Source organism: Hibiscus syriacus, unplaced genomic scaffold, assembly GCF_006381635.1.
Source record: "Hibiscus syriacus cultivar Baekdansim isolate YM2019G1 unplaced genomic scaffold, ASM638163v2 tig00109972_pilon, whole genome shotgun sequence".
Taxonomy (NCBI): Eukaryota; Viridiplantae; Streptophyta; class Magnoliopsida; order Malvales; family Malvaceae; genus Hibiscus; species Hibiscus syriacus.
The window spans coordinates 741,138-753,622 of NW_024062543.1; positions in this window are offsets into that span (position 1 = coordinate 741,138).

Genomic DNA, 12,485 nt, shown 5'->3' on the forward strand with positions numbered 1-12,485 from the left:
ATGACATCTAGTTACTTTAAGATCGTCTCTTCTCAATATTTTAAAATAAATAAATAAATACTACCCTTAATCCAATTATAAAATCGATTAAGTTATGCTTATGAAGCTTTCATACATATTCGAAATGTCTAGATCTACATGCACGAACAAATTGACATGGTAAAGGAGGAAAATTAAGTATTAGCAAATTAAATGTAATATTACAATATATCTACTATGAACCTAACTAAAGTGAAATCCTAATTTCTAAGCTTGATTCGAATATTAATCTAATTTAAAATCAAATCTAAGAATTAAAACAATGAAACAACTAAACAATTAATAAACATAATTAAAATAATAAAATAACATTAATAAAAAATAGTAAAAAATAAAATAAACATAAACATAAATAAAAATAAATAAAATAAACTTGCATTGGAACCAGATTACACAAATGTCAAATTACCATGCTAAAAGAGAATAAATTAAACATAAAAAGGGCTAAATTAAAATAAATGCAAACATGTTTTCATGAATAAAATAAAATAAAATAAAATAAAACATATAAATGACCAAAACAAAATAAAACCTAATATATAGCCTAAATCGAAATAAACAACAAAAGGGGAGATCTAGTGATCTAAACGTAAAACACGGCCAGATTCCAAGGACCTAAGAGAAATTTCCCCGCGAACAAATGCTCCAAACGTTACATCTGCTAAAGGCAAGGATCACACATAAATTTACCCATAAACTAGTGGCCAGAATATAAGGGGATTCCTAAAGTTACATGACCTATTGGAAATTAACCCACTATTTAGGGACCTAAATGTAAAAACACATTAAAGATCTAGGGACCTTAGCATGATTTACCCAAAACCTAAAATAATAAACACCCCTTCCCCAATCTCCATTCTGTTCGACAGTTCCGAACTTTCCCTCTCCCTCTTTTCTTCACTTAATAACCCACGATAGTCGACCCCCAAATAATCGGCCTTCGTCGCCTCAGCAACCCTACCTAGGTGGCCATTCAACTCCGGTTGAGATCCACACGACTTGGGAAACACTACGGCCAGCCCCTCACAACACAACTTATACCATCTTTCCCTCGTGCGAAAGCCCATCGAAGACCGACCACCACACACGGTGGTCATTTGACTCCAAATCAACTCACGAGCCTACCCTCTCCCCGACGACCCTATCTCTCCGACAAACCCAACGGCAGTAAGGTATCTCTACATCCCTCTTTCTATTTATTTATATTTTTAACATAGAATTAGTATAGAATGAAAGAAGAGAAAATAAATTAGAATACCTTCAAAAAAATTTGGTTCTGATTTTTTATTGCTGAGAAAAGTTTTCTTTGTGTTACATTTCAATCGGTTTTTATAACCCATGGAAAAATACATAGGCTTTGAATAAAATCCTAGATCTAATAAGTTCTGACTCCTGCTTTCTCTGCTTTTGATTGATAAAGTCACTGTGTGCAGAGGAGAATCAGTCGGCGGAATCATGAGCAGTCGTCGGCAGTAAATCATACCCCTAGGGTTAGGTTTAAGAAACCCTAGGGGGCCGGGTCAGATCCCGAGTCGGGTCTGGATCCGGATTGGATGCTGGGTTACTGGGCTGGTTTGGGTCAGCTTGGTGCTGGGTCTGATCTTGGATTAAACAATGGGTTGTTGAGTGGTGTTTTGGTTGTAATTGGGCTTCTGGGTTAGGGCTGAAAATTGCTGATTACAATAACAACATAATGCCACTGGTCCTCGACAACAAACTTTAAACCAACAACAACATCATGAATATCTGTGAGGCCAACCCCTATACAAGACGGAGATGCCAAATCCATACCGACTAAAGGTAACCAGTTTGTATCATGAAAAATAACCCCAACAGTAGCAAGACGTCTACTAGGGTCAAAAGCTCCATCCATATTGATCTTTATGAAATCTTAAACCAGCGGTCGCCATTGCTCTGTGGAGGTAACTACAAACAAAGATTGTTGCCATGTCATCTTCCTCTAACCTTCCTCTTCAATGTACCTGGCCACTAGGCCATCATTCGATCGACGATGGTGTAGGCTAGTTGATCCATGAGTAAGGTTTTTGCTGAGAGGTAGTCTCTTTGAAGTGATTGTGTGTTAAGGGCCACAATCCACGGGGACTGGTACTTAGCATCATGAACATGAGTGTTGTGCCCATTCCATTTATTCCATAAAAAGACTATAAATTCATCAAATCTTTTTATATCCAAAATAGGAACCATGGTTTCAAACCAAAGCAAAGGTGACATGACGTCGGCGGATCTAATCGAGCCATAAAATCCCGTCAATCCTAAAGTATCTCATGCGTACGAACAATCTTTTAGCACATGGATGATAGTCTCATTCTCTAATTGACACATGAGACATACACCATCGCTTATGCATGCTTCACGAATGTGCTTTTCCAAGCGTAAACCATCATGTGCCACTCACCAGACAAAGACCTTTACCTTTGGTATTACCTTGAATTTTACGAGAGCTTGCCAAACTTTAGAAGTTGGTTTCACAGAATGCTAAGGCCATTGTAACCACCAGTATCTCGAACGAAAAAAATACGTGGAAGAGTCATGGAATCCCCATATTAAAATCTCCTTTGGACAAGGTGCAGTGGTAGTTGCTAATATCCTCTTAGCATCATCAACCGTGAAAATGTCTTTAACCTGGGACACAATCCAACTAGTACAACCTGGATGCATAAAAAAGTTGCCTTAAAGTGATCTAGGAGGGAGAGAAATATAGTCACCAAAGAGAGTTATCCAATCCAAACCACCCCATTGATCTTTTAGAAGATTCGATTTGCTATCGATACCAATACGTCAAAAATAGCACTTGACATAGCTTGGAGCGCCTTATATATCCCTTTCCAAGCATAAAAACTCGTAGATCCTTTTTTAGCATTAAGAATGTCATTGCTAGGGAAATATTTCATTCGTAAAACATGAGAAAGCAAACAATTGGGATATTTAATGAGCTCCATACCTGTTTATCGAACAATGCTAAATTAAAGGAGTGTAAATCTCGTAAACTAAGGCCTCTTTGACAATTCGGTTGACAGATCTTTGACCATGCAATAAGAGGCCACCCTATTTCTATTGTCTTTCCCGTCCACCAGAAACGACACATTACGAAAATTATCTCATTAAGCAAGTGCTTAGGAAGCATGTAACAAGACATAGCATACTAAGGTGATGTCCGTGCCACTAATTTAAGAAATATCTCTCTACCACCATAAGATAAAAGACATTTTGTCTATCCCGTAACAAGATCTACAATTATGTTCCGTAGATAACCAAAAGCATTAGTTTTGCTCTTCCCAATGTACAGAGACAATCCCAAATAGTGTCCTAGAGAATCAACCGGCTGAATACCAAGTATGTTTGTTAACTGACGTCGATAAGTATTGATAGTCTTAGGACTAAAATAGATGATTGATTTATCCAGATTCACCCTCTGCCCATGTCTCAGGATAGACTTGTAGAATTTCCTTAATGTGTCATGCATCTGTTGTAGAATTCTTCATGAACACTAAGCTATCGTCCATAAATAATAAATGTGTGACATGCAGCCGATCTCGACAAGTAAAAATGCCCTTGATTATACCCTCCCTTTGCGCCTTGTGAAATAAAGACGATAAACCTTGCGTCACAAAAAGGAAAATAAAAGGTGATAACGGATCGCCTTGCTGAAGTCACCTAAATGGAGTAAATTTCCTGGTTAAAGATCCATTAACACGAGCTGTGAATGTAATAGAGGTGATACATTACATAATAGCATCCACAAACTCACTATTAAAGCAAAGTTTGACCATAACCGCTTGGAGAAAATTCCATTCAATCCGGTCATGTCTTCTCAATATCCAATTTAAGTTTTGCACCTTTATTTGCACCATTTCGGGACGAATTCAAATAGTGAAATAACTCATGGGCCACCAAAATATTATCCGCAATTTGACGTCCCGAGAGAAAGGCTGTTTGATTATTACTTATACATGAAGACATGGCACCCTTCAATCGATTAACTAACACCTTAGAGACCACCTTGTAGACAACATTGCATAAAATAATAGGTTGCATATGTTTCATGTATTTCAGCTCGTCGACCTTTGGGATTAGAACCAATACCGTCTTATTTATAATTCCCATATCCATAGTTTCATTTAGTAATTGTAAGCAAAGGTTAATAACATCAAGATCAACCAAATCCTAATGCAAGCGATAAAAAATCATCGGTAATACATCAATTCCTGGGGCCTTCCTAGGATTAATGTCTTTAAATGTAATTAGCACCTCATTTTTAGAATAAGGCTTACAGAGATCAACATTCATAGATGTGGTGACAACCTCATCAATTGGCTCAAGAACGGCAGTGTCCGGAATTGGATTAGAAGACATGAACATGTCTTGAAAATAGACCACTGTATCCTGCAACACAACATTATCAGTCGTCCATTGTCAATCACTATTAAAAAGACCTTGGATCATATTCTTTTTCTATCTTTGACTGGCACGAGCGTGAAAGAAACCATTATTCCGGTCCCCATGCATCAACCAATTAACACGGGCGCACTGTGCCCAATATTTCTTTTCTGTATTTAAAAAATGTTGCAATTATTTCTTTGCGACAATAAATCGCGCTAGATGTCATCCATGGAGCCGAGTATTAAGACCAACATTAACCTGTTTCCAAAGAACTTTTACGTGAGCCCTAGTATTTGTGAATTTATCATGCTGCCATTTCCGAAGAGATGCACTAACTGCTTTAATCTTATTTGATGCAGAGCCACTTGTATATGTCCACACTGCGTGTATTCATTCACCACATGCATCCTTGTTTGCCCAACATGTATTGAACTGAAAGTAGTGCTCTTGCTCATTTCGCTCATTCAAGCCTGCTCTCCAATCCGTATCCATGACAAGGTAGCAATTATGGGAACAATCATCAAATTCCGCAGCGATACAAAATTGAGGATTCAACTGCATCTAATCTTTCGAGGCAGTATACCGGTCTAATTGTTTCCAGAACTGTGGAGCTATTATGAGTACCACATGTCCATGTGAACCAACCTTTGAACGGTTTAAGGTCAGATAAACCATTACTATACAATGCATCACGGAAGGCATTAATATGGCCTCTTTATTTACGTCGACCTCTGTAAGGTATGGCTCATAAATATACCGATAAAGAGGACAGGGGACGGAGCGGAGTGAGTGAAGCAAACATCAACTGTCCTTACAAAGAAAGTCTCGTAGTAGGGGTTACAATTATGTGGGTTGGGGGTGTGGGGGCGCAGTACAGGGTTATATTTGTAAATATGTACCAGGGTTTATTTATTATAAATAGAGATGTAACCTAAATCTATGAGACATTGAATAAAACTTCTAGCGCCGCCTAGGCACCGAGAACGTAAGCATATTGTCGAACCTCGTTAAAATTCATGTGTTCTTTCATTTTTCTTTACCCGATTCTTCAACAATTGATATCAGATGTCAGGAGCAAAATTCGAAGTTGTGAAATTCGATGGTCAGGGTAACTTCGGATTATGGCAAACAAGGGTGAAGTATCTGTTGGCGCAACAAGGGATTTTGAAGGATTTGCGTCCTACAAAGCCGGCGTCGATGGAGGAGGAAGATTGGGAAGAATTGAAGCAGCGAGCAGCAGGAACCATACAATTATGCTTGGCGGACGAGGTCATGTATCACGTCATGCATCTATCGTCTCCAGATGAAATTTGGAGGAAGTTGGAAAGTCAATTTATTTCCAAATCCTTAACGACTAAACTGTATCTAAAGCAGCGGCTGTATGGGCTGAAGATGCAGGATGATCATGATTTGGCGCAACATGTGAATGTTTTCAATCAAATCATTTCTGATTTGGCTCGGCTTGATGTGAAAATTGAGGATGAAGACAAAGCGATGATTTTGTTGTGTTCGTTGCCTCCCTCTTACGAACACATGGTGACTACTCTTACATATGGGAAAGAGACTATCAAAGTTGAGGAGATTACTGCAGCCTTTTTGGCTCACAACCAGTGGAAGCAGAATGCAGGGGAAAGCTCTCAAGCTCATAGTTTATATGTCAAGGGTAATCGAGATCGTGGACGGAAGCCAGAGAAGGCAGGGTCTGGGAAGCGGAATTTCATATCCAAATCTAGGGATAAGAAGACAATTCATTGCTACAAGTGCAAGGAGGCGGGACATATGAAGCGAGACTGTCCGAAGTTGAAAAAATAGACTTATGAGAAGCGTGATGACTCATCCAAGTTTGTGAATGTGGTCGAGGATGACAATTCTGATTGCAGTAAGGGTGATATGCTCTCTATTTCAACGACTCAATTGACGGATGTTTGGATTCTTGATTCTGGATGTTCTTATCACATCACGCCAAATAGGGAATGGTTTTCGACATACAGGTCGGTTAATTCTGGTTCTATTTATTTGGGTGATGATCGAAGTTGCAATATTTTTGGTATTGGTGAGGTCAGAATTAAGATGTATGATGGCTCTGTTCAGACGTTGAGTGGTGTTCGGCATATCCCAGATTTGAAAAAGAATTTGATTTCTTTGGGCACTTTGCACAATAATGGTTTTATCCCTAAGGCTGATGAGGATAGGGAAACCATTCGGATTGTTAAAGGAGCTTTGAATGTGATGAGAGGAAAGATGATTGCAGGGAATATTTAGTTAGGGAGTACCGTTGTAGGTGGAGTTCATTCTGTTGAGTCCGATGATACTACCAAACTGTGGCATATGCATCTTGCTCATCTTAGTGAACGTGGTATGGCTGAATTACATAAAAGAAATCTGTTGCATGGTGTTAAAAGCTGTAAGCTCGATTTTTGCAAGTATTGTGTTCTTGGTAAACATACTAAAGTTCGTTTCAAGACTACGAAGCACACAACTGAAAGGATTCTTGATTATGTGCATTCTGATGTATGGGGGCCTTCCACGACATCGTCTTTGGGTGGATCTAGGTATTATGTTACTTTTATTGACGATTTTTTACGGAAAATTTGGGTGTATTTTTTGAAACAGAAGTCTGACGTTTTTGAGAAGTTCAAGCTGTGGAAAACTGAGGTAGAAAACCAAACAGGACAAAAAATCAAGTGTTTGCGGTCTGACAATGGTACGGAGTACACAGATTCACAGTTTCTACACTTCTGTAAAGAGCATGGGATTAAGAGACATTTTACAGTGCGTAAGACACCACAACAGAATGGTGTTGCAGAACGGATGAACTGGTCGTTGAATGAAAGAGCCAGATGTTTGCGGTTGAATGCGGGGCTTCCCAAACACTTCTGGGCTGGGACTGTTAACATGGCGTGTTATTTTATCAATCGATCGCTAAGGGCATCATTAGCTGGGAAAGTTACAGAAGAGGTATGAACTGGTCATGATGTTACTTTTGATCACTTATGGATTTTTGGTTGTCCTGCTTATGTACATGTACCTGCTGATGAAAGATCCAAACTTGATGCAAAATCGAAGGAGTGCATTTTTTTGGGTTACAAGAAAGGTGTCAAAGGATTCAAGTTCTGGGATCCAATTGCGAAGAAAATTGTGATCAATATAGATGTTGTTTTTTATGAACATCCCGTGTTGCAGCAGAAGAAAGACACGACAGTGGTGGATTTCGAGCAGTTTCCATTTGAGAAAACAGAAACTTCTCAACCTACTTCTGGTGGTTCCGCCACGGATGATTTGCAGGATTATAGGCTCGCCAGAGACAGGGTGAGACAAACGAATATAAAGCCTCTGAACATATTGGGTTTTGAAGACTTGGTCTCTTTTGCACTTACTGTTAGCAGTGACGATCCGGTTACTTTTCATGATGCAGTTACTAGTCAGGAAAATGACAAGTGGATGGCTGCCATGGTTGAGGAGATAGAGTCTTTGAATCACAATTGTACATGGGAGTTAGTTTGCCTTCTTGAGGGTAAGAAGACGATTGGTTGCAAATAGGTGTATAAGAAGAAACCAGCAGTAACAAAAAAAGAGGGGGAGAAGTTTAAGGCTCGTTTGGTAGCAAAGGTTTTTCACAGCAGAAAGGAGTTGATTATGATGAAATTTTCTCTCCTGTAGTGAGGCACACTTCCATCTGAGCAGTACTTACATTGGTGGCTAGTTGGGATTTGTATTTAGAGCAGATGGATGTTAAAACTGCTTTTCTGTATGGTGATTTAGAGGAGCAGATCTACATGCGACAGCCTGAAGGTTTCACTCAACCTGGAAACGAGCATTTAATTTACAGATTGAAGAAATCTTTGTACGGGTTGAAGTAGTCTCCGAGACAATGGTACAAACGGTTTGACTCATATATGATCAAGATTGGCTACAAACGATGTGAGTATGATTGTTGTGTCTATGTTAAGAGTCTTGATGATAGTTCTTTTATTTTTCTTTTACTGTATGTTGATGATATGTTAATTGTTGTGAAAAACATGGATGATGTTACCGGTTTGAAAACTTTATTGAGTCAGGAATTTGATATGAAATATTTAGGTGCTGCAAAGAAAATTCTTGTAATGGAAATTTGCAAGGACAGAGACTCCAGGAAATTGTGGTTATCTCAACGGGGTTATGTTGAGAAAATGCTAGAAAGGTTTGGGATGAGTAGCACAAAACCAGTTAGCACTCCATTGGCGAATCACTTTAAGCTCTCATAAGAATAAGTGCCCTAAGACAGATAAAGAAGCTGAATATATGTCAAAGGTTCCGTATTCTAATGTTGTTGGTTGCTTGATGTATGCAATGGTATGTACTCGTCCTGATTTAGCTCATGATATTAGTCAAGTTTGTAAGTACATGTCTAAACTTGGTAAGCAACATTAGGAAGCAGTCAAGTGGATCTTTCGGTACTTAAAGGGTACTGTGGGACATGAAATTGTTTTTGGTAGTCAGTGGGATAATCCTTTGGTTGTAGGATATGTGGATTCAGACTATGCAGGTGACTTGGATAATAGAAGATCTACGACAGGGTATGGCTTTACTCTTGGTGGAGGGCCTATTTGTTGGAAGTCTACTGTTCAATATGTTGTGGAACTATCTACAACTAAAGCTGAATACATGGTAGCGGCTGAAGCTGCAAAAGAAGCTTTATGGCTTACTGGTTTAGTGAAGGAGTTGGGTGTTCAGCAAGGTGGAGTTCAGTTGCTTTGCGATAATCAAAGTACTATTCACTTGGCTAAGAATCAGGTATATCGTGCCAGAACTAAGCATATTGATGTACGTTTTCACAAGATCAGAGAGTTGGTTGCATCTGGAGAGATTTTGTTTCAAAAGGTACATACTGATATGTTCACCAAGCCAGTTACGACAGACAAGTTCAAGCATTGCTTGAACTTGTTGAATGTTTTGAGTTGTTAAAGAAGGTAACCCAACCCACATTGAATGTTTCCTAAGGGGCAGGATATTCGCCAAGGTGGAGATTTGTAAGGTATGGCTCATAAATATACGGGTAAAGAGGACACGGGATGGAGTGGAATGATCGAAGGGAACATCAATTGTTCTTACAAAGAAAGTCTCGTAGTGGGGGTTACGATTATGTGCGTTGGGTGCGGGGGTTGTGCCCCGCGGTACGGTACAGGGTTATATTTGTAAATATGTACCAGGGTTTATTTATTATAAATAGAGATGTAACCTAAACCTATGAGACATTGAATAAAACTTCTAGCGCCGCCTAGGCACCGAGGACGTAAGCACATTGCCGAACCTCGTTAAAATTCTTGTGTTCTTTTGTTTTTCTTTACCCGATTCTTCAACAACCTCTTTGTTTCTCATAATCATTTAAGACTTCATTGAAATCTCCTCCAACTAACGAGGGAAGCGTCGAAGCACTTCTTAGAGCATCTAACTTATTCCATGTTACTGTTTTAAGAGAGGTTGTAGAATGTCCATAAATACCATAAAAATGAAAGTGATTTGGACCATCATGAATTAAAGCATCGATATGGATAGCAGAATACGACAAAATATCCACTGTAATATTATTCTTCCAAAGTAACATAAGACCAGTACATTGTCGCCCACTATCAATAGTGAAACAACCATGCATACCTAACTTACTCCTAGCATCGTCACTCTTATTCTGCTTTAATCTAGTTTCACTTAAAAACAAAATAGAAAAAGAATGAGAAGCATTAAACCTCCAAAGAGAATGAACTATCGCAGCATTAGCTAGGCCACGACAGTTCCAACATAACAGTTTCATGGCATCCGGCGAGGCTGTCCCGTAGTCTCCGCCGATATCTCTAATGTCTTGCCAGAGAGCCCAACCCCATTATTTGGAGTAGAGGAAGACATGGATTATGTTACAGTAATAGGATTAGTAACTATGTACTTCTTTTGCAAAACTCTTTTTATCGCTTTGGGAAACATTTCCTTCTATCGATTAGTAGCAGATTCATCCCCATTAATAAGCATAACATCACAAGTCGAAGACTTAGATAAAGAGAAAGACACATTCGTAGCATTTTCCAAATAAGAGAAAACGTTCACAACATTTTTCTTGTTCTCGGTAGCGTAGAAACGTGCTATAACAACCGTTGAAGCGGAAGCTGCTTGTGTCCCTTCACCAGTCATGTTTTGTGTTGCTGTCATAGTATTGGTACGTGCATCAGAATTTGCATGCCGCCTAGTGTTTGAACCCCGCGAAGATAGCACCGTTTCAACAATCGTTATAACAATAGTGGACCCCATTTGACTGTTTTTGGATTTGAATATCATCCTGTAATATATGGATGTATACACACATAATTGCATGTGTGAAGTTTGGTCCTCTATGAAATTGACTTGTTTTAAAAGAAAACACGTAGATCCGTTGCCAGGCAGGCTTCTATTATCATTAGATTTCCAAGAAACATATAAATCTTCGTTTAGCTGCGGTTTACTCAGACCAGAATCCGTTTGGAATTCAAAATCATAATTAAAAATCCAGGCAGTAATTGACTTAGTTTTAAACCCAACAAAGTAGGAGATTAGGTTGTTTAACCTATCATAAACTTTGAAATTAAAAAACCACGGATGTTGAGTATTGGGAATCCATAAGGTTTCCACGTGCCTCCAAAATGATAGAGGATGCCATATCTTAATCCACTGTCGTTCACGATTAACCAAACTACATGTTGCAGATATCCATACATCTAGTGAACTGCCCCACCCTGGCAGAGTCAGTTTTTGCCTTGGATATTGGATTTTCATATAAAATTATTTATTTAACATCCTTTGATCATGCTGACATATACCCCATTGTATTGTACTTATGACTTCAATATGTATAGATGGAGATGCCTAATGACTTGATATATAAATATTATGGTTTAAATATGCTTGTGAACACCATTTAGGATCCATATTACTGCCCCAAGGGTACAATATAATGAGATGTATAACAAAATTTCTAGAGAATTCTACATCCCTTCCATATGTCCCAAAGATATTGTTCCATTGCAATAAAACAAAACTATATAAAAACTGAGCACAATTTCGATCTTTATCCCACCTTGTATATATTAAAACCCAGCTACTAATATAGAATTGTAGTTGAAATATAACACGAATTCTTGGGAATTTATGCAATATTAGTAGTTCTTCGGGTCCCACAGACATAATCATAACATCTCAAATGACATGCTTGGTAACGTATCTATTGCTGGTAACTATGCTAAGAAACGTAACCTGGTAAACAACGAACCTAATTCCAACAAATCCGTAAATCCAAGTCTCCGTCACCTTGGATTGCTTGTACCATACGCGCCACCACTGTGCAAAGAATCATCGTCGGTAGAGATGACCAAAAAGTCTTAAGGGGACATTTGGTTCACGAAATGTAAGATTATATTTGGGAATAACATACTGGAATGTAACATTACTATGTGAATATTGTATTATCTTGTTTGGTTTGTTTAGCAGGAATGTAAGATTGCAGTGTTTTGTTGGAAGAATATAAGATTACTTGGATGCATATTTTACTAAATTATCATTGTGATATATTTTTTAAAGTTAAACTTTAATATTAATTTATAAATATTTGAATGAAAATTTATAAAAATATTTTAATCGTTATACTATCTAACTTTTGAGGAGAAATTACATTTAATATATAATTAATATAATTAGTATATTAAATTATATTTTTAAATAATGTTCATAAATATCATATTTATTTATATAAAAATATAATATAAAAAATAATATTATGGTAGTAAAATATTATTTTAAATAATTACATTTTTACAATAATACTATTTTTTTCATTCCATAAAATTATAAATAGTAAAATATTGAATATTAAAAATATAAAATATTTTAAATTCTTAAAATTCTTAATATTTTAGTAAAAAATTATTTTTTTTATAATTTTGAGTAAAGTATAAAAAATAAGAATTTAGAAGGATCATTATAAAAAAATTCATTAGTCCAATAGTATTCTTGTCCAAAGTGGTGGGAATGTAAGATTACCTAAGAAT